The following is a 23929-nucleotide window of genomic DNA, read 5'->3' on the forward strand; positions in this document are numbered from 1 at the left end:
AGTATCAGTGTTATCCTAGTTCCTTGGTGGTCTGGTGAAAGCGTTTCCTGACCTTCCTGTGCTTCACCCCAACAACGGGGAGGAGGCCCTGGCCCATCATAGTCAGCAAACAAATTAAGCTCTATTTTAGTTAAGGAAAATGTTACCAGCAGTTAAGCACACTTTTCTATAGCTCTAGTATTTTCTGGTATTTAGAAAACTCTAGTCATGGAAAGCTCAACCAGTGGAAGGGTAACTAGAACTACCCATGTACTCACATATAAGCCTGAATCAAGCGCAGCCTCCAGACCCAGTTATATCATTCTGGTATTCTGAAGTTTACATGAACATGCTTACTAAGTACAGTGCTAAGAACTACCAGTTCCCACTCTGTGTCACACAATGTATACACCTTCATATATCATTTGTTTTTACCTTCACCAAGTATTTCTAAATAATTGTTATTGCTTTGTCAATCTGGAAACAGAAATTAATGAGTATTAAATAACTCCCATGAGCTTTGCTGAAGAGTCGGGAATTCCAAAGCAAGTCAGTCTCACTTTGAATTCCCTGATGTTGGGCACCTGGGTGGCTCAGCTGGTTAAGCGACTGCCTTCAGCTCAGGTCATGATCCTGGAGTCCCGGGATCGAGTCCCACATCAGGCTCCCTGCTTAGCAGGGAGTCTGCTTCTCCCTCTGACTCTCCCCCCTCTTGTGCTCTCTCTCTCATTCTCTCTCTCTCAAATAAACAAATAAAATCTTAAAAAAAAAAAGAATTCCCTGATGTTTTGCATTTCAATATGCTGACTATTAAAAACACCTTGATTTGCTATAAAAATTATTTTTAGGGGGCCTGGGTCACACAGTCATTTAAGCATCCAACTCTTGCTTTCGGCTCAGATCATGATCTCAGGATCATGAGATCAAGCCCCGACCTGGCTGGGGCTCAGCACAGAGTCTGCTTAAGACCTTCTCTCCCTCTCCCTCTGCCCTTCCTCTCCAACTCCCCTGCCCCCTGCTCATGCACATGTGCATGCATGTTCTCTCTCTCTCTCATAAATAAATCTTACATTCTTCTTTTTAAAGATTTATTTATTTATTTGGGGGGGCAGAGGGAGAAAGAGAAAGACAATCCTCAGGTAGACTCCCTGCTAAGCGCAGAGCCCAACGCGGGGTTCTATCCCAGGACTCAAGATCAAGAGCCATCTCTCCAACCGACTGAGCCACTCAGGTGTCCCTCAAATAAATAAATAAATCTTTAAAAAAAGTATTTTTCAAACTGTACATTAACTACTTTAAATCTATTTATCTTGACTCCTTCCACTTAATACTAAAATATTGTTATTCTTTATTCACCATTTATACATGTCAATAATCATTAAGTTTGACGATTTCTCTGGACATGTCCCTGTTGAACTCTTAAGTTGAACTCTTTTCTGTTGTTGGAGAGGAGTACCTGAAAAGTAATTCCTTAACTCGAAACTCTTTCTGGCTTTAAAACTGATACAGGCTGTGGATGTAGAGGGAACTATCTTCTTTGAGACCCATTTACATAGGCAGTACATATAAATGTTAAATTAGTTGGTCTTTGCAACAACCTTTAAGAAAAGGCATTATGTAGTTCTGAGAGGTTAAGTAATTTAGTTAGGTATATGTAGCAACTAGTGGAAACCCTTGGAAACCAAGAAGCCAGTGCTATTGATTATCATCCAAATATTGTCCATGAAGGGGGCCTAGTTAATGGATTTCATTTATTTCAATCTACCACCAAGTTCACCCTCATTGTGAAGTTGGCTTAGTCTAATTATGACACACTTGTTATGTTAAATGCCCATCCTTCAAATTCCAGGATCACCAAGTCACCTTCCAAATGTCATTTGGCTTTTCTTAATTTCATAGAGAAAAGATAATGGTTTCACTGATGAGGGTAATCCAGCTCATGTAAAAGTGGTGTTGGAGTTCTGGTCTTCTCCATCATTCTCTTGAGCTTGGATAAAGTGAATATATCAATGATATATGGATACACTAATAATGGGTTCATAGAATCTGGCTAATGTATTGCTAAGGTAAATAATGCCTCTTTGAGATAGATGACTCATTTCTTCTTTTTTTTTTAGATTTTATTTATTTATTTGAGAGAGAGAGCATGAGCAGGGGGAGGGGCAGAGAGGGGGGGAGGAGTAGATTCCCCAGCTGAGCAGGGAGCCCCATGTGGGGCTCGACCCTGGAATCATGGCCTGAGCTGAAGGAAGATGCTTAACTGACTGAGGCACGCAGGTGCCCGAGATGACTCACTTCTAGCTGCTATGTATGCAAGCACATGGTTTGGTCTACAGGGAACAGTTATATAGTTTTCAAAAATTTTAGAGTACAGAGAAATATAAAAGTCCCAAGGATACTCTTTGGTTACTCTTACTCTATTTAGAAGATCTCACAAGACACAGCAATCCTTTCACATGTTCCAAGGAAGACACTATAAATATATTTCAATTTTTACTTGGAAACAAAATCGCTATAGCAGAACAACTCATCTGCCCAGTGGAAGAGAAGGCTTATATCATATTTTAGTTATATGGAAAATCTTAGATAATATTTAATGAATTATAGCTAGACTTGATAAATTTTGTCAGGCTTTTACTTACTGTAAAATTACACCAAATTCAAAATATAGTCACCAAATGACTCTTACTAATCAGGAAGGCATTATAACAGGAATATAAGGAATAAGGAGTATAAGACTCGAGAGTAGAATATGGGTTTAGCGAATTTATCACTCAACTAGTCATTTTTATGGGTTTTAAAATTGCTGTCCCTGAACAAAAAAAAGGAAGAAAAGAAAAAATGAAACCCTATAAAACTGTAGACAGTTTAAAATGACTGGTCATCAGTGACTGAGACCTAACCCCCCACAGTTTATCCGTGCTTGTGTGTTCATCTTTAAGCGGAATGTTCCTTATTAGTTTGTGTTATTTATGTATTTAACAAGAAAAAAAGATATTTCATTTGAATAATTTCTTAATGTGAATTGCCTTTTTCTCTTACTGAAAAATTTCAACTGGAAATACTAAGTGAACCAGAAATTGTCATCTTGTGAATGTCTAAGAAATTACCTATCTGTGTGATCATTTTCTTGCATAATATATAAGGCAAACATTAAAATTCTTGTAATTCCTAACATTGAAAGGAATTGAGAAGATCATGTCAATATAAGCATTGTTTCAATAGAGCCTGTTTCCATTGTTAATGCAGCAATAATTGTTCTAGCCTTTTGATGGTGCCTCATGAAATAAATAAAATTTATATTCTGATAGTTGTTGCATCATTCAAAACAGTTTCTAAGCTTTTTTTTTTCTTCTCCTTCTCTTTCTCCTCTTTCTTCTGATTGCTATCTTTGTCCTACAATGTTTTGAGATGTTATTATTTTACCACTTGGGGCCTACTTCCTGTGCATACCTGAGCACTGTTACTCTTATACAGGAGCAAAGAGCTGGTGGGAGCTCAATCATCCTTCACCATTACAGTACTAACCCAGTAACACACGGTTCCTTCCAAGTTTCCTTTTCCCTTATGTGTATGTAGTTTTTGAAGTTGTTTTTGTTGTTTTGGTTTTGCCTGATATTATTAAAATATCTTTGGTTTTTAGAATAAATGGTTTAAGTACCAGTTTGCTTTTTATTTCTTAAATATCTAAACTAATTATTAATTATTAATTTTCTTCACCATGAAGAAATCAGAAATTAAAAGGGAACTTACTTTCAATTTCCTGATTCAGTAACAGAAATCCAGCCTCAATTTACTACTATTTTTAACTATTATTTTTTTTTAAGATTTATTCATTTACTTGAGAGAGAGAATGTGGAGGAGGGGAGGGGGAGAGGGAGAGAGAGAGAATCTCAAGCAGACTCCCCACTAAGTGCAGAGCCTGATTCGGGGCTCAATCTCATGACCCTGAGATCATGACCTGAGCTGAAATCAAGAGTCAGATGCTTAACTGACTGAGCCACCCAGGCGCCCCTAAACTGTTATTCTGAAATAAATTTACCCTTGCATAGAAGTTGCAAAATCAGCTTCCCTTAAAGAGAACATCTTTGAAAATCATAGTACAATGATCAAACTCAGAAAACTAAGATTTGTACAACATTATAAACTAAACTGTAGACCTTAGTGAGTGGTATTTTGCCTGTTTTTATATGCACTCATTTTTTGGGGGGGAAGTGGGGTATACAATTCTGTGAAATTTTGTCACAGGTATTGATTTGTGGAACCAGTTGTAACCTAGATACAGACTGTTCCATGACTCCAAAGAAACTCCTTCATGCTACCCCTTTATTGTCATACCCTCCCCGCAACCCCAACTCAATGGCAATCACAGTTCAGTTCTCCATCGCTGTAATTTTGTCATTCCAAGAGTGTTACATAAACTGGAATCATGCTGTGGGTAACCTTTTGAGATTTTTTTTTTCAATTAGTGTAATACCTTTAGGGTCTTCCGCAATTTCTGTCTACCATATATCAGTAGTTCATTCCTTTCTGTTGTTGAGTTGTATCAGACGGCACACAGATACTGTTGTTACTGAAAGAACGCTTAGTTATGTAAATATGGCCTCTCATCTTTTTTAAAAAAAGTTATATTTTATAGCTCTTTGATTCTCTTTTAGCAGAAATCCTGGGTTCAAAATTTAATATTGACATTGTTTTTTCTTTAGTAGTAAACTCAAGGGATTTGATCAAACTCAATCTAAATTTCATTCAAACCCTAGGCCCTTGTAAAAATGATTTTTTTTTTTAAATGAAGAAGCTCAGGGGCGCCTGGGTGGCTCAGTTGTTAAGCGTCTGCCTTCGGCTCAGGTCATGATCCCGGGGTCCTGGGATCGAGCCCTGCGTCGGGCTCCCTGCTCCGCGGGAAGCCTGCTTCTCCCTCTCCCACTCCCCCTGCTTGTGTTTCTGCTCTCGCTGTCTCTCTCTATGTCAAATAAATAAATCTTTAAAAATAAATAAATAAATAAATGAAGAAGCTCAAAAGGATATAAAGCACATTTTTTAAGGCATGCAATAAATTCTGCGGGTTTACTTTCTAGCTATAATACCCTATTTATTCAAAGTTGTTTTGGTCTGTCCAGCACCAGTACCTTTGACCAGTAATAGCATTCTGATGAGGCTAATGGTAGGAAAGCATAATGTGAGATAAGGTTTAAAAACATCACATCCCCCAGCCACACTGACTTTGGGATGGCATGTGGCAGAAGTTAGGCTAATCAGAGTCGAAGTCAACAAACTCAATAATGGGATATTTGTTACAATACCAAGAAGAAAAACTCCTTTGCTGCTGAAATAATTGTACTACAACATGGAAGCAGTTAGATTAGAATGAAGCCAACCGAAAGGAAAGCAATACTGAGGAAGAGGGGAAAAGCAAATCTTGCAGATATCATTTGAATCTTTGGATCTTGCCACATGTGCAAGATCCTTTTTGCCTGCTCTGTGAAAATGGATATGGTCCCTTTAAAAATGTTTCTATGCATGAAACACTACATCTAAAACTAATGATGTAATGTATGGGGATTAACATAACAATAAAAAAATTTAAAAAAAGAAAAAAAATGTTTCTATGCCAGTCAGCATCATGTTAGACACTGTCAGTAGAGGGCACCAGAGAAACACTGCAGAAGAAAATGGGTTGTGCTTCCTGGTTCCTGTGTGTTGGCTCTGCAGCTTCTCTAGCACCCAGGTCCTCCAGTGTACAATGGCTTCCTCAGCATCAAGCATCTGCACTGCGTACTGGCTCAGATATTCAGTGGCCAGCATTTTCCCTCTGTCCTTCCTTAGGCCCTTCTGTAGCCTGGTGTCTCCAGTGAGTGAGTTACCTCTCCATGAATTTTCTCACATCCTAGAGGGCGCATTTCAGGCAAGTTCCATGGAGAGAACTTCCAGAAAGTTCTGCCAGTGTAGCATGACAGAAGGCTTAGCCATCCAGTGAGCCAAGGCCATGTCCTCTCCAACAAGGTCTGGATCTCAGTCTGGGGCTGGACTTTTCCCAATCTCACCTCTGGGAGTCATGGCTACTTCTTATATCTGCTATGCCTACATTCTTGAGACCTTTTTACTTCTTACCAGCCAATCACCTGATGCTCTAATCCCCTGTGATAATTAATAATTCTTCATATTAAACTTTCCCTGTTCAAATTATTATACAGTTTCTCTCTACTGATTAGACCCAGATTGATACACCATGCTTGAGGGCTGAGCTACCCTTGGACTTTTCCATTTGGTGATCTAATAAATTCCACTTTATGCTGATGTTGGCAATAGGTGGGTTTTTATAACTGGCACTAGAAGAGTTCTGATACAAATAAGATCCATAAAATTAATAAGGTTAATAAAGACTAAATGATCTTAGAAAGACCTACAAATATTTTTTGTTAGATAGATAGTATTCAGACTTCATTAAACTGACTCAAATTCTAGAGAACTTTTTCTCAGCTACACAAGAATGATATTATAGTAATACTCTGGAACATGCTTTAAATTATTTTTAAAAACCCTATGAATAAACTTCACAACTTTGATTCAGGGCTTTAGTGTAAAGGACCTGTTTCATGCCAGGCACCTCACAACATGCAGTAGAGACTCTTTCTCTCAGGGAATTGATACTAATCACTCTCTGGTGCTGAATCAATGTAACTAAGTAACCATTAAGTAGTTAGTGCACTTATATTGATCCAGATACTATCCAAAATGAACATGTGTGAATGGTGAAAGCAGATTTAATAAAATATATAGATACAGTAAGCTGAGTGTCCTTAAGCAAAGAAATATTGTAAGTTATTTTTAGTTTTGGTTTTGTGCTTTTATTGTCTTATTTGTGCACAGAAGTTGGTTCTTAGCTGATTTTTTTCCCACCATGCTATATTAATTGAAAGCAGCTCTTTTATTTTTAGAATAGCTATGAATTGTGTAGTCAAATTAAAAATGCAAAAATAGGGGCTCCTGGGTGGCTCAGTTGGTTAAGCATCTGACACTTGATTTTGGCTCAGGTCATGATCTCAAGGTCGTGAGATGGAGCCCCATGTCAGGCTCGGTGCGGGGCATGGAGCCTGCTTAAGATTCTCTCTCTCCCTCTGCTCCTCAGCCCTCTTTCTCTCTCCCTCTCTAAAAAAAAAAAAGAAGAAGAAGAAGATGAAGAAGAAGAAGAAGAAGAAGAAGAAGAAGAAGAAGAAGAAGAAGAAGAAAGAAAGAAAGAAAGAAAAAAAGAAAAGAAAAAATAATATCTTTACAGTCCCTAAATGATACTGAGTGAGAAAACAGCATATAGATAGATTTGTTTCCGATTCTGACTGCAAAAATATAGGAAAGACCAGGGTGATTTGGATATGAATATTTAATAATTATGCCTATCTACCGATTTCCAAGTAATTAAGATAATAACAAACAGAAATATGCTAGTTAGAATTTGCCACTAAAGTCAGATCAATAAGCATTTCAAAACTTAAAGAAATAGTAACTAAAACCCAAACAAGTAGAGTCAAACTTATGTTCACAAGCCTACATTGTCTGTTGCCAACAAAAAAGTGGGTGGGAGGAGTCACCAAACTTTAAGCGTCTGGGTCCTAACTTGTGTTTCTATGACCACTACAAAAGGGACAAGGACACTATATGGCCAAGAGTTAATAACCTCTTTTCTCCTTCAAAAATGTAGAGGAGTCCAAAAGACTCTAAATTATTTGGATTAGAGGTCTGGCCACTGTAGTTTGGGGTACAACAGGGTTTGGAACATGACACAGATTTGAGGCTTTTGTGGCCAATGTGCTATTTTTAAGAAATGACTTAATTGTGTTATGCCATTAATATCTCTGAGTTTTATAGATATTTAGAAAGAATCCATGTATTCTTATCTCAATTTTTGTGTGTTTTTAATGAAAGGTTAAATTGATATTTAAACTAAAATCTTGGGTACTTAAAACATGGCCTTTATTAGTCAGAAACTAAAGAACTAGAAACAGTTTTCCATTTAGTTGAGAATATGTTCAGACTCGTATCAGTATACATGGAAGAAGAATCTTTGTTTCTGCTTTTGTTATTGCATTGTCTATTTTGTTTTGTTTTGTTTTGTTTTCATCGAAGCCCACTTAATCTAACAACAGCAAAAGGAGGCTTATATGAGGGAGATGGAAAAATAAAATAAGAAGTTCCAACAGAATTGCAGCCTGATGGGCATCCAAAACACTGGGAAAGAGACCCAGCTACTTATTCTTTCTACTAGAAACTTTAATGTGCTATTTCATTAGACTCCAAAACAGCCTTTTAACAATGGCATTATTACTCTACTATGGAGAAAAACAGTGAGGACCAGAATAATCTACACTCATGACTCTAGTTCACACCCTACTTCGTTGGAATCCACAACCCAATGTCTCATTAAGCCGCTTTCGGTGGGAGAAAGAGGAAGAGAAGAGAAAATGGAGCCAAGATAGACAATGATGAAGAAAAGCTCATTAGGTTATTACCATAGTTTCTTGCTTTTTTGTATGAATTTCTATATAAATGTATACTTCAATTCAGAGACAGATGCCAATGTCAAATACGTTGAAGGTTGAAAAATTAATGCAGAATGGAAGAAATATGATAATGAGAGGTGACGCCCTTCTGTTTACTTGGTGAGGCTTCCTTGCAACTAGATGTTGTGTACCACCCATGAAAAGATCTTTGGCTAAGTACGTGATGTGATGTTCCTTCCCCCGAGTCCTTAGACCTCTTAGGTTGCTCCCTGAGGGGGCTAACCCCAGAGGTGCATGAGGGCAGACTTTATCGGTCGCAGAACAACATTTCACTATGCCACTGATGAGATGAGACAGAGGATCAAACACAGTTATAGGCTCAGTATTAATCATTTAAAAGATCAGATAATTGAAATTTCCTATGATAGTCAAGATTATGTTTAAGTAAAAACCTTTTCATTAAGATGTTGAAAATCCAACATTTTAAAAGCATCATACACTACAATTATATTTGGCTGTTATTTTTTTCTTCCTTTGTGCTTTATTGATTATGCTACTGGATTACTAACTAATCCTACCAAAAAATATTGAAAATATCAGCAAAATAATCTTTAGTGGCATATGGTATCTTTTTCATTCCACCACTTTTTTATTTCAGTGGAATTCAGACAGCCTCCTGACAGATGTGTATCGCATTATAAAAGACTTGCAAGGCTACCTTCAGTAGACTCCAACAACTCTAAAAACAACAGAAACAGTAATAGAAAATAGATACTTCCGTTGAAAATAAAGAAAAAAAGGAAGATTTTCTCCTCAAGTTTCCAGAATGTATGGTTTTATTCCCTCTCTCTGATATACATTTAGATCATTTCATTAAACTGTTAGACATGCCTTTCCCTTTCAGCATGAGGAATGCTGTTCCCTAAAGAAAATGGCAAGAGGGATATGGTACTCCTTCTTACTCATTACTTCATGCTGCTAAATAAATCACATTTTCTGCTCAGGTGAAGCCTCAGTAAATTTCTTTCAAAATCTTCTTGGGGCACCTGGGTGGCTCGGTCGTTAAGCATCTGCCTTCGGCTCAGGTCATGATCCCAGGGTCCTGGGATCGAGCCCCGCATTGGGCTCCCTGCTCAGCGGGAAGCCTGCTTCTCCCTCTCCCACTCCCCCTGCTTGTGTTCCCTCTCTCGCTGTGTCTCTCTCTGTCAAATAAATAAATAAAATCTTTAAAAAAAAATCTCCTTATTTATTCCCCTACTGTGTTGCTATTCTTTTCCCTGTACAAGATATGCTTACAATGACTTATACATTCTTACAAAGAAGACACTGCTTCCTGAGTGTGTGTCTTGGGCAACACCTAGTGCACCATGGGTGGTGGGTTAATATTGAAGAAAACACACTTAGGGACTGTTCATTTCTTCTTTTCAAAGTATTCACAAGAGCATTCTACTTTTGTGACAGGAAACAGCCTAATCTCATTCTATCGCATATTTTATCTGAGCTAAAAAAGAGTATATACAAACTGAGGGTCATAGTTTTAAGAGTCAAAACTTGTTTAAAAATAGAATGTGATGGAAAAGAGTTTGCCAGGTACCATAAACAGAACTAAAAGAGGAAGGCCTACCTTATCCTTTGATTATTTTGTGGGGAATAAGGTTTCAAACTTCTACTAACCCCATTTTCATTTATCTGGGCAATGTTTTGCAGGCTTAGGATCCTCGCAGCCCTAGCATTTTAAAACCATGTTCCTGGGGCACCTCAGTGGCTCAGTCAGTTGAGCGTCGACTCTTGATTTCAGCTCAGGTCATGATCTCAGGGCACTGAGATTGAGCCCCGCGTCAGGCTCCATGCTCTCAGCTTAAGATTCTCTCCCTCCCTTTCCCTCTGCCCCTCCCCTGCCTTCCCTCTCCCTCTCTAAAAACAAAACAAATAAAAAAAATAAATAAAATAAATAAAACCATGTTCCTAAATCAAAGCATACATCTCTCTCTAAGAAGCAATGCTCTTAAGATCTAGGGATATAGCACATGCTCAACTTTGTTTCCTTAAGGATTCCTCATCATAGAAACTTGTTGTAAACCAGCCATTAGAATGATTGCTGGCAGTTTCTTGAAATATACATTTTAGAGATAGTTCATACTCAAATAATTGCATCTAGATAATTATTATTTTTTTTTTAAGATTTTATTTATTTATTTGAGAGAGAGAGAATGAGAGAGAACACATGAGAAGGGGGAGGGTCAGAGGGAGAAGCAGGCTCCCCGCCGAGCAGGGAGCCCGATGCGGGACTCGATCCCGGGACTCCAGGATCATGACCTGAGCCGAAGGCAGTCGCTTAACCAACTGAGCCACCCAGGCGCCCCTGCATCTAGATAATTATTATCTAGACAAAGTTAAAGCACATATATGCTGTACTACTTTATGTTCATGCAAGTAGAGAGGGCAGTGAATGTTGTATGCTGCAACATTGCTGACCTCCTACGAACACAAAATTTCATTCTTTAAAAATTTATTGGTGTTCTATAACTGGGAAGTAACTTTGCTTCTTTTATATCTGTCAACTCTCTATTTATCTTACTGTCTCTAATTTATGGGGTCAGGAAAAACATTCCTCTATTTCAACAAGAATTTCTTTAATACAGAAAAACAATGAGTTCTCTGCCTACTGTGACATTTTTTTTAGACTAATTAAATAATGACAGAGTTAAACAAGTCCAAATATTAGTTGATGGATGCAATTTGTTGATGTACTTCAATGGTGCATAACAATGAGATCTGACAGAACTTCCAACTGTACTATAATAAATCAACTTGATGATCTTGGATTTCTGAAACAAGAACTATCGTAGCTCTTTGAGATCAGATATTTCCTGAGAAAATAAACAGGGATGATGTTGGGAGGGAAGACATATCAGAAATGTCTCCTAAGTGAATAGCATTTTGGAACATAATCCATAAATTGTCATAATATTCTTCAAAATACCATTAAGCTGTGTACTCCATAGAGGGCTGGACCAGAGTACATGGTTTATCCTTTACTTAGTTCTAGCTTCTTTCAAGGGGAAATACACAATATTTATTTTTAAAAAGAGGCCTGTCTATATAGAAAATGTAACCAGTGGATACTCTCACAGATAAGCAAAGAGTAGTTCCTTGAAAACTCATCTCTCATAACTGTGTCAAACATAGAAAAAAAAAAAAGAAAATATATAATACAACTTTTTCACATTTTATCTCTTCTTGATTGCTACATAGCATTTTTGTCCTTGACTCTTGGCTTTTTTCATTCCAAAGAACATTCAGAGTCTGCTCCATTCTTGGCTTTGGTTTGGTAGAATCTGGGTAACAGAGAAAACTGAGAAAATCAAGAAGAGAAACTGCTTGAAGTAGGAAGAGAAGATTTTAAAAAGAGGAAAAGGAAAAGGAGGGGCCATGGGCTGGATTTCAGAGAAAAAAATTTTTCTTGAGGATTAAGACAAGTTTTGGGGAACAACTGAAAGAAGTAAGAGAATTTTAAGAGATAATGCAATGAATCAAGAATTGTAACATACTCTAACATACTTAGACTACATTGGATTTTTTAAGAATTACAATTAGTGGGCAATGTTTCTTTAAAGCAATCTAGGCTACGAGTAGACCATGTGTGCCTTGGCTTTTATATAGGTTACGTATGATACTCCATTTTTCTTGTAAGTCCTTGATTTCGGGAGGTTCTTCAGGACCAGCATATTCTGAATTCTCTTAATCCTGATTACCATGCTTTATCTAAAAAATTGTTAAAACTTTAGATTTTTACTGGGGTATGGTGTTTAATTTTCCCATATTTGTATTTTTAAATATAAAATTGCTTCAGGCGCACTTGATAAAAAAGTTTGAATTATTAAAAGGAAAAGTAGAATATCCCATTCACTCCCATTTTCAATGTTCAAGGGCCATCATTGAGAGTTTTGTTGTATATTGCTGTTATATATAGCCATGAACATAATTTTTAAATATATTTTTAGTTCCTTAGTACTCAGTCCTGACTCGACAATTGAACAAACACAATTCTTTCCATCAGGTTGGCTCTATAGCTCCCTTAAATGATATAATGCACAATCATATATTATTGACAACCTCCATCTTGGTAAATCCCTATTTTCTGTCAAAACACTTGGGGTGTTTTTTGCCTCCATGTCTATATGTGTACTAGTCAGGATAAGCTAAATATTGCTGCACTAACAAGCAATTCCATAACACAACTTTTTTTTGACTCACACTGTTGTCCAATGTGGGTCAGCAGGGGCCTCAGCTCATTCAAGGACCTGACTGTGTGCTTCCACAATCCCAGAGCAGCAGGACACAGGATGATCTGGACAGTGGCACCTATAACTTCTACCTGGAAATGAGATACATCACTTCTGATCACTTTTCATTGGCCAAAGTAAGTTATATGGCCATGACTAATTTCAAAAGAGGGGAGAAGTAGAATTCCATTAAGTGACTGGAAAGTAGACAGTTGAAAATATTTGGTAAACACAATTCGTGACTCAGTATTTTAACACCTATAATATCTTTTCTGGGGTTACCTCTCAAATCCTAACCACTTTTGGTAACAAGCAATCTTTTACATTATTGCCTTCTATCTTTACCCTCAAATATGCCTTAATGTTGTACATGTGTATGTCACAGAGGCATAATTTATAAAGCTGAAAAAAAAAGCCCAATATCAAAAACATTTTATTTTATTTTATTTTATTATGATATGTTAATCACCATACATTACATCATTAGTTTTTGATGTAGTGTTCCATGATTCATTGTTTGCGTGTTAACACCCAGTGCTCCATTCAGCACGTGCCCTCTTTAATACCCATCACCAGGCTAAACCATCCCCCCAGCTCCCTCCCCTCTAGAACCCTCAGTTTGTTTCTCAGAGTCCATAGTTTCTCATGGTTCGTCTCCCCCTCCGATTTCCCCCCCTTCATTTTTCTCTTCCTACTATCTTCTTTTTTTTTTTCATTTTTTTAAAACATTTTAAGAAGACTGCACAGATTCCCAAAATATGGACATTAGTTCTAATTGTTTGCTTTTTTTTAAGGAAATTTGCTTGATACACTATTTCATGGAGTTCGTTCATTTCTGTGATTCCTTATTTCTTTGTTGGGTTAAAAAGGATAAGCATACAACAGAATTTAGACTTAATATGCAGCACAACGCCTGCTATTTGGTTCTTACAGACCTTAGCAATAACAAATGTTTACTGATTAGTAGTCAAATGCTTGATATCTTTATTTTTAGACCAGGTTTTCATTTTTTCCAATCCAGTTCACAAAGAGCAAAATCATATGTGAAACAGTCACACTAAACTTGGCTGAAAAGAAAAGGTTCTGACTACAGTGCCTGGAAGAATGCTTATTCATCATTCCCTAGCCCGGCATATTTCTCCGTAGAGACAAGAGCATAGACTGCGGCCATGGAAAATCTGGGGAAATACCATTTATGCTACATCAAACTTGAGCCCACTCAGGCAATGTAAATCTTTCCCATATGTGATGACTGATTGTTGCCCAGCCTCCAAGTCTAAAAGAGACACTGTAAATATTCCAAATACTCCTTTTTAATTTCTACCAAGAGTCTGCAGCTGTCTTTATGCTTGCGGTTGAAAGACTGTTTCTCTAATAAACTGGAAAGAGAGATAATTCACCCTGGGAAAAGTAAAGGGAATACAATCTTAGATTTCAGGTATAAATTGGAGGCATTTTCATATCCCAGAATAGATGTAAATTTCAATAAAAATAAATTGCCCTTTGAAGTGTAGATACAATAAAATTAAAGACAGCCAAAACACAATCTATCTTGAATTTGGAATTGGATTCTAAAACTCTCCATGTTTTGGTCCAGGATATTATTATAAGGACCGTTTTTAGAACCTGAAATCAAGATATGTGATGTGATAAGGAATAATTTTTATTGCTAGATGGAGAGCAGGAGGCAGTTGGAGAGATGTAATATGGCCAATGAACTGTCAGATTTCCCAAGGCATTTAGGTGATTTAAAGTAGGGCTTCTCAAAGTGTGGTCCATGGACAACCTGCATCATAATCACCTGGAGTTTTTGTTAAAATACATATTCCAGGTCCCATACCAGGTTTACTGAATCAGGTACTCTGGGCACAGGCCCAGAAATCTGCATTTTAAGTTCTTCAGGGTTTTTTTGTAACTTCTAAAAACATCTAATACCCACAGGCTTACTGAGAGAAGACAAGAAACAAGAATATTTAAAACCAGGGCATTAGAAGACAGGCAAAGAAAACATTCTAACTTAGAACTTAAAGCAAGGAGATGTACAAATCTAGTGGTCTTTAGAAGGGAAAATCATACTGATGGCTTAATAGGACTTCTCAAGGTAATTTTGAAGAATCCTCGACATTGCATCTCAGGGAGGGACAAACATAATCCCAATCTCCAGGAAGAGTCTGTCTAGGGAATGAATTAAAATGGCCGGCACTAACTTCCCTAACCCTAAGACCTTCTGGTAGTCTACCATGCATATCAGAGTTCCAGAATAGGCCTAGTCTTGCAGAACACCTGGCTTTCTCTGATTACTACCATTTGACTCTCAATGCTAGCTCCATACTTCCTAGGATTAGATTTTGGGTTCTCCTATTGTAACCTGAGTTTTTGCTTTTTTGGTGTCTTAGTTCCTATCTAGTGTCTGATACCCAGTTGCTCAATGAGCCTGCATTTTGTTTTCCATTTCACTCTTATGAAGGGTCCTACCCCTGAACTCCCACTGATCTGCTGACTGATTTCCCTGAAAGCAAAAGCCTGCTTGACCTGTTTAGAATACATTCTTTGATTGCCTGACATCTCTCTGGCTGGCTGGATCTCATTTGCCACATGATGGAACCCCTGATATGACTGCTTCCCCAAATTACACCCCAATGTTGTTAAGCCTATGGGATGCCATGCCTGGCCTTTCAGAAAAGATTTTTGTTCAGAGCCTGCATTTGCATTTGCGTTTGCATGGAGTAACAATCTCTTGCCCCACCCCTGCATACCACCCCCTCTCTGTCTGCACATTGGGTAATAGGAAACTGGGCCATACACAGACAGTTGCCAAGTTTTGGCCAAGAAATTCCATAAATGTCCCAGAGGACCAGTGAAAACCTAAACAGGCCATACTTTGGAAAATTCTCATATCAGTTGAGTTAAGAACTTAGATTTTCATAGGGAATTTCTTGGTGAGTCCAAATTTAGCCTTTACTCTGAGTAAACTATAATCCCCTCAGAAAGCCAGTAAGTGATTTTATTTTTTTTCCTTTCTGTCCTTGATCTCTATGGGGCCCATAGACTTGGAGCAGATGTTCCTTTTTGGGCAGCTTAGCTGTGCTTTAAGAAAGAACTTGGGTAAGGATCCCTCATTACCAGTATGGGATCACTTTATAAGGCACTTTTAGGCTGGCAATAATCCTTCTGAGCAATTTACCAAAATTTCAGTATTTTCTTTACTTTTTTTTTTTTAAATATTTTCTTTATTTCTTTATTTGACAGAGAAAGAGAGAGAACAAGTGGGGGGGTGGGGCGGGGGGGACAGCAGGCAGAGTGAGAGGGAGAAGCAGGCTCCCCACCGAGCAGGGAGCCCAACGTGGGGCTTGATCCCAGGACCCTGGGATCATGACCTGAGCTGAAGGCAGACCCTTAACTGACTGAGCCACCCAGGCACCCCAAGTTTCAGTATTTTCTCTGTGTCACTTAAGATAACATTGGTAAGGAATAGAGACATAACAGATGCTTCTGGTCCTTAGAGATCAGAATTTGGATGAAATGGAAACTAAAAAATGAAGTTCTATTAAGCTGTCTAGAGTAGAGATTCTCCTGAAAGATTTTACTCTTTTCATCCCTAATCCTCTCACCCCTATGCTCAAGACCTAAACAGGTCAAATTCTATACTTTGTCTTTCTAACCTTGATATTGCTCCAAATGCAAAAACAAACAAGTATAGTTTAGACTTTTGACAAAACTATAAAACATTATTTGTATATTGGCATTTTCTATAGTAAAATAGGCAGCTGAAAATAATGGGTTTAAGTTAAAAAATGATTTATGTAGAAGGAAGGAATGGATGTTGGTAGACAGTTGGTAGACAGTCAAGTGTATAAAATGTAACTTCCTTATTCTTTTACGTTGTCAGGTGGCTGAAATGCAATCTTAGTTAACCCAGGGCCGCCACTTTCCTGGGAGCTGTCTGATGTTGGAGACATCTAGGGCTCCAGGTCTTGGATGGAGGAGAGTAGGAATCTGCTCCATGATCATCATCCTTTGCATACAGAGGCATATCTGAGATGCTGATTTCCTTGTCTGTTCTTGGACTTCAGTCTACAAACCCTGGGACAAAGTCCTCCTTGGCTTTGTCCCTGGCTTTTCCAGGTTTGCCTCTCACTGCTTCTTCTCCTCCTTTCTTGGCTGCACTGAGGACATGGGATAACCTGGGAGGTTGTTTTGGACACGTCTGCCTACATACCCATTTTGAATATCCCGGTACCAAGCGGAACAGCACTAAACAACGATTTGAGTTTGTAGCCTTCATGTACTTCATACAGGAAGTTATTCAGAGAATCCTCTGTTCTTAGATTCCCTCAGTCTGGTCCAGGTTTTCCATTCTGTCTCCCAGGTACCCACTTCAGGCAATGGTGCAGACGGTGACTCAGAATCCCACCATCCTCCAAGCAGCTAATGTCCCTTTGTTTCCCTCTGATTCTTTTCTTTGGCCCCCTGCCGTGAGAACCATTATCTGCTTTTAGGGATGGGATAAGGAAAATGGTTTTATTTTGCTGTTTTTTGGTTGTTGTTATCATTTAAACTTTGGATCCTGAGGATTTATGGAGTTAACTTTTGAAACTCAAAAACCATTGCAAACAAAAATCTCCAAAGCAGTTTTTTTCTTATCTTTTTTCTGAAGCAGTATTTGTCATAAAAGGAATGAGATTTGAGAAAATGTAAGGGGACAGACCATGAATGAATATCAAAATATTTCTTGAATTTTAGCACTCAGTCTAAGCCTCCATCCTATAAAGGGACTGCTGAAACTCTGACAAATGGTGAAGAAGCTGAGACAGACAAAGTTTAATTTTGGTGAAATGGGTGAAGGTGTTTTAGAAAAAATGAACATCTGAATGACCATTGGCTTTAATATGAAATTTGAGTAAATATGAAATAAAATCCATGTAGAGCAAAAACCTGGAATATTTTACCCAGAGGGAAAAAGAAAGAAGCTCACCGCTCTTGCTTATATTCTTATACTTTCCTTTCGACTAACCAGATGTCTGCTGAGACAGGCTGGCTAAACCTTCAACATCTCCTTGTGTGAGAATACCTCACACGGGATTTATGCCCCTTTGTAACAACAAGCCTAAAGCAATATTGGGCCCCTAAATTTGTCATTCAGTGGCAGGCACTGTATGAAGCACTGGTCATCCAAGCCTGTTAGACAAAGTCCTTGTCCTCAGGGAGCTGACAGTGCAGCTGGGCTAGGAAAGTGGGCCAGTAAGCACGAAGTTCAAGTGCAAAGTGGTGAAAACCATAGAGATCAGCCATGGGAGTTAAGGGTAGGGATGGAGTCAGGGAGCGCATCTCAGAAGATGACCTCTAGAAAGACAAGACTGAGGAACACTGTAGGTCGAAAGGCCACCACGAGTGGCAAATAATACAAAGGGTAGATGGAATAAAGGCTGGGCCCCAGTGTTTATATGAGAAAGTGACAAATCTGTGTGGAGGGAGGAGAACATTCACTCTTGAAAAGGTACTTCTCCCAAGCCATGTCCCCAGTCTGTGTGTGCGTGTGTGTGGTATTTCATATTATAATATTGGCACAACATAATGTTAGTATATATATATATTTTTTTTTGAAATGTACAAATATATATCTGACACAGAGATTTACTTTTCTTCAGAGAACACTGTGGAGCACTGGGAGTTGCACTTTCGGGATGATTCATAAATATTTTATTATTTTATTTGTGATGTATGTCGGTAATTCCCATTTGGAGAGCTGAGGAAGTTTAAAGTCAAGCAAACAGTATTTGGAAGGTTTTCTCTACCAATAAGCAGCTCCTGTGAATGAAAAAGAGGGTAGAGGGGCACCTGGGTGGCTCAGTCAGTTAAGCATCTGCCTTTGGCTCAGGTCGTGATCCCGGGGTCCTGAGATGGAGCCCCACATTCAGCTCCCTGCTTGGCAGGGAGCCGGCTTCTCCCTCTCTTCCCTGCTCATGCTCTCTCTCGCACGCACATTCTCTCTCTCAAATAAATAAATAAAATCTTTAAAAAAAAAAAAAAAGGAAAAGGGGGTGGATCTCTAATACACACACTGGATTCCAACTATTCCTGCATGACACTGAAAGATGGAGGGAGAAGGAAAGTGAAGACTCAAATTTATTTCTATTGTGATTTTTAGACTATTCAATGCATTCCAAAAAGTTGCGAGTAAAACTGCAAGGTATGCATTCTTAGAGAGGAAACATCCTTTAGACTTCTTTATGATCACTGATATGTCTCTTAGCCTAGTTTGGCCTGCTTTGGTCAGATGAAATATGTGGGGGCTTCAATACAAGATCCTTAAGACCCCATCCAAAGTCCCTATTGTTTGATTTATGCAACTTCCATTCATAAGTAATTACTGAGTAGATTAAGGAAATGAAATAAGCCACAGAACCTCTGATGCTAAGAAAGAGCCAAAGTCCTCTGACAGAAATAGCTTAGTCTCTGGGGGAAAGCATTGGAGAAGACACTAGCAATCACTTTAAAAAAACTGGTATTGGATTCAAGGAAAAATGGTCAGTGTATCCACCCAAAATGAAAGGCTTGTGTCGATTTAGAAAAACTAAATCAATCTATTACTCTAAGATAACATTATAGTGAAATAATATTCCTGGCATACATCTGAAACCCCTTAGTCATTACTCTGGAGTATTTCCACTTAAATTTGATTATGTCAATTGCATTGATTCTTAAATTCACAGAAAGAGAAGCAATCTGCAAATGAGGCAGAGAGCCTGTTGTTAAAAACCTGGGATAGATTCCTGGCTACTCCACTTGTTTGTTTTGTGACTATAAGGTTGAATCATAAAGGATAAATAAAGAAAATCACAAAGAAACACCGGATAAAGAGAAGTGTTTATTTGCAGCACGCAAATATTACTAAAAAAAAGTTTTCCTTTTCTTGCTACTCTTTCTTTTTTGTTGTTTTTCATTTTTTCTTCTAAAATTTTATTTAAATTCAAGTTAGTTAACATATAGTGCACTATTCATTTCAGGAAGAGAATTCAGTGATTCATCACTTACATATAACACCCAGTGCTCATCACAACAAGTGGGGCTCCATCCCAGGACCCCAGGATCATGACCTGAGCCAAAGGCAGATGCTTACACTTCTTTTTTTTTTTTTAAGATTTTATTTATTTATTATTTTTTAAATATTTATTTATTTGACAGAGAGAGACACAGCGAAGAGAGGGAATACAAGCAGGGGGAGTGGGAGAGGGAGAAGCAGACTCCCCATGGAACAGGGAGCCCGATGCGGGGCTCGATCCCAGGACCCTGGGATCATGACCTGAGCTGAAGGCAGACACTTAACGACTGAGCCACACAGGCGCCCCTATTACACTTCTTTTATGTGAGGAAATGGAGGCTTAGAAATGTTAAAGTCACCTGCATACGATGATAGATGCAAAATGTGCCAGAGCTAAGCCTCAAATCCTGTAATTCAACTCCATAGGTCCTGCTCTTAACTATCTACTAAGGACTCACTGAAAATTTAGGGTGTGTGGGGGGGAAATATGTATACATACATATAAAAGACATATATACATATTTCTTTAAGTTGCCAACAGTGTAGAAGACAGACCAGAGTGGCAAAGGATTGGAGAGAGGGAGACCCGGACCAGTAAGGAGACAATGGGTTAAGAAGAGATCATTGAATTCTGAGCAAGATAGTGGTCATGGGGATGAAAAAAAACAAAGACTATAGATTTTAAAATTCTCTAATAACTGTCACCTGGTTGCATAGGAATTGAGGAAGAAGATAACAGATGAAGGACTGGTTGGAGTGAGGGAATGATGGAGTTCGAAGTCCTGGAATATCTGAGACAGCCTTGTAATGGGAGCTCTGACAAGAAGGGCAGGCACGTAAGGTTGTGGGGTCAAGCTGGGCCTGAAATCCAGCCCACTTCCCCATCAAGTCAAAGACCCTACTGCAAGTGTTGCGCATCCAGAGAAAGGAAACTTGTTATCATAACTTGTACTAATTGTTAGTTCCAAGAGGTCTTGCCGACCAGCTCTCTAGACTGGGCTTTAAGTCAAAGCCATGGGACTGGCTGCAATCTTCTGAGGGAGATAGAATAATGGGAGGGACATAAAACAAACAAAGACACCCAGAGCAAGGAGGTGGGAAGAAGACAGGAGCCCTCTCAAGAGAGTGAAGAAAAGAAAGTGGAACCACAGGCTCGTGCAAGATCCCTAACATAAAAGATAGAACTATTTCAAGAAGAGCATGGCAGCAAACAGTATAAATGGCAGAAAAAGCAGAGGTGAGCAATGGCTAAAACGCTCTGGGTTTAACCATTAATTCAGCCATCCTTAGCAACCTCTGAGAGGTAATTTCAGTATTGTGGTAGAAATAAATGCCAAGGTGCAAAGAGTTTTAGAGTCGGAGGGAGGTGGGAAAGCAAAAACAGAAAAAAAATTTTTTTTTCTTGGCATCAGGAAGAGAGAGCTTCGTTGAGAAAGTTGAGTGTTTGTTTGTTTAGTGTAGCAGACGCCTGGACATTGGTTACCCACTGAGGAAAAGCAAAGGTGCAAGTAAAAGGACATAATTTTTGAAGCAAGTCCTGGTTTCATCCTCATAAATATTTTGTTTAAAAGTTCCATAAACACGAGTGGCCCAGGAAATGCTTTAGCAAATACTCATTAACAAAGTGACAGCTATTTAAAAATGTTCCCATAGCTAATATATGTTTATCACCCCTTGTGTCATAAAGACTTCTGGCATGGAATCTTGAGTTCTTTCTTTAGTATGAGAACCCTCTGTTCCCTGGGGATTTTCAGAGAATAGGGTACATGGTTGACCTCTTACTCAGACAGAAGGAAATTATGCTTTCACCTCTGGCCCCAGAGGAAATTTATCATGCAGTCATTACTTCTGGATGAACATTGAAATGAGACTGAATGCTGGAAGCCTGGGTTCTACATGAGCAATATTTCTGGACTTAGTTCCCCTACACTGCCAAAAGAGGGACTTGGACTTGCAGATTTCTAAGTCATTACAGTTCTAAAATAACTCAATGATCACAAATCACATGTAAACGAATGCTTATTCTTTTTTTTTTTAATTCTTATGTTAATCCCCATACATTACATCATTAGTTTTAGATGAAGTGTTCCATGATTCATTGTTTGTGCATAACACCCAGTGTTCCATGCAGAATGTGCCCTCCTCAATACCCACCACCAGGCTAACCCATCCTCCCACCCCCCTCCCACGAATACTTATTCTTATTTCATGTATGACAGAATACACCGAAACAAGTAGGTCCCCAACAATGGGGAGCGCATTCTGTTACGTATGGTATTGCCACAGAAGAGAATAGTATGCAGTTGTATATTATTCTTTTCCAAAGTGTTCTGAATAATATAGAAAAAGTTCCTAATAAAATGTTAAATGAAGCCAGGTGGAATCCAAATTTGCAGTTTAAACTAATTTTGTAAAAGTAAAACAAAACAAAATATTGATACTATATTATATACGCAGATACAGAAAGAAATCTAACAATAGGAAGGCAGCTATGCTAACCACTCTACCACCAACGCTCCGGCAAGAAATCTAACAATAGGAATGAATCCACTAGAGAGTGAAATTGGTGACAATAATTTATTTCTCCTTGGGGCGCCTGCGTGGCTCAGTCGGTTGAGCATCGGCCTTCAGCTCAGGTCATGATTCCAGGGTCCTGGGATCGAGTCCCATGTGGGGCTCCTAGCTCTGCGAGGAGTCTGCTTCTCCCTCTCCCTCTGCTCATGCACTCTCTCACTCTTTCTCTCTCAAATGAATAAATAAAATCTTTTAAAAAATTTATTTCTCCTTTTATATTGTCACTCTCTTCATAATCATTACAATTGTTAGCTTTTTTGTGAGTTATGTAGGGCATTTTATACCCCAGGTTTGCTGGGAGGTTGTTTTCCTTTGTATTCAACTGTATTCAATTCAACTTATACCATTTTCAGGGGTGGAGATGGAGGACCCGTGGATACCATCTTCCTTGCTGGACTCAAGCTACACTGCAGAGAAGGACCGCAGAACACATCTTTGTATTAAACACACTCAAAAGCAAGCAGGTTGGAGAGAGAAGCTAAAGCAAAATGGAAATTTTTCCTTAGAAACACTATTATTGTTTTTGTTAGTTTGTAAAGATATTACTGTTTGCCTAGAGCTCTATAACTTACATAATCTTTAAAAATTACTCTCTAAAATTTTAAGATAACCAAAATAATATTTGGCCTATAAAACTGTCTTAGACTCAGCCACATTTACCTGTCCTTCTAATATCCTGATGTTTTCCCCAATAATAATAAAAAATCAAATATATTAATAAAATAATATTACTAGAATAATATTATTAATAATATTAATTTTTAAAAGTGGCATCTGCTTGTAACAAATGAATTATAAATTCCACAATACCTTCAGCAAACTAAACAAAGGGTAGAGGAAAAAGGATGATGCCTTCATGTCTTCCAACTCTGCTTTTTAAATTATTACTGACTATAGGCACCTATAGAAATTCATAGTTCTAAAGTGCTGTTTGCTAACAGCAATTTCATAATTTATTAATGGTATCGCTTAATGAAGTTTTTATGTTTTTGCATAACCCAACAGTAAACTAAATAACAAATGCTCCAATAATAAAACATGAAGAAAAATATAATGGTTTAGTATTATTTTTTGTTAATGCCCTTTTAATTTAAGGATTGGAAGTTATATTCATTCAATAGACATTTATTGCATGACTAAATTGAACAAAAAGAATCTTAGTCTTTGACCACATCACCTCTTAAATTGTCCAATTTAGTACATTAAGTAAAGGGCAACATAGAAGAACATACTCGTGCCAATTAGAGCATCTTTCCTGAGAGGCTGAAATTGAAAATGAACTCAATTCTGATTTTTATGAGAAGAAAGCAATTATCTCTTTCTCTGTTCAACAACTAAGGCAATATTTATAGCTTCTCTTCCTTGTCCACAACCTACAGCATTGGACTTGACAGCTCCTTGAAATAGATACATTTGCTCACCGAATTCTAATTCATGAGGGGCTATGTTCTGAGGCTTCTGGAGCAGTCTCACAAGGCTGTGTCAAGAAAGACCCTTATAAAGCATCACCAGTGAACACCTACAGGCTTCTTCTCTTTCTAGTTGTAAAAAGC

General features: G+C 38.2%; 1 protein-coding gene and 1 long non-coding RNA gene across 5 annotated transcripts in view; both read right to left on the minus strand.

The window, feature by feature from the left end:
* Window positions 1–23929, minus strand: part of ARHGAP24 (Rho GTPase activating protein 24) — a 434153-nt gene that overhangs the window by 181139 nt on the left and 229085 nt on the right. The gene's annotated exons all lie outside the window — the stretch shown is intronic.
* Window positions 3567–23923, minus strand: LOC145720168 (uncharacterized). Its single transcript, XR_014142943.1, has 2 exons — window positions 22020–23923; window positions 3567–21842 (listed from the first exon to the last, which is right to left on the minus strand). It is a non-coding gene; the product is annotated as an uncharacterized LOC145720168 (long non-coding RNA).

The sequence above is a fragment of the Leptonychotes weddellii genome, chromosome 2 (genome assembly GCF_054177405.1).
Source record: "Leptonychotes weddellii isolate Sample4059 chromosome 2, ASM5417740v2, whole genome shotgun sequence".
NCBI classification, from domain to species: Eukaryota; Metazoa; Chordata; class Mammalia; order Carnivora; family Phocidae; genus Leptonychotes; species Leptonychotes weddellii.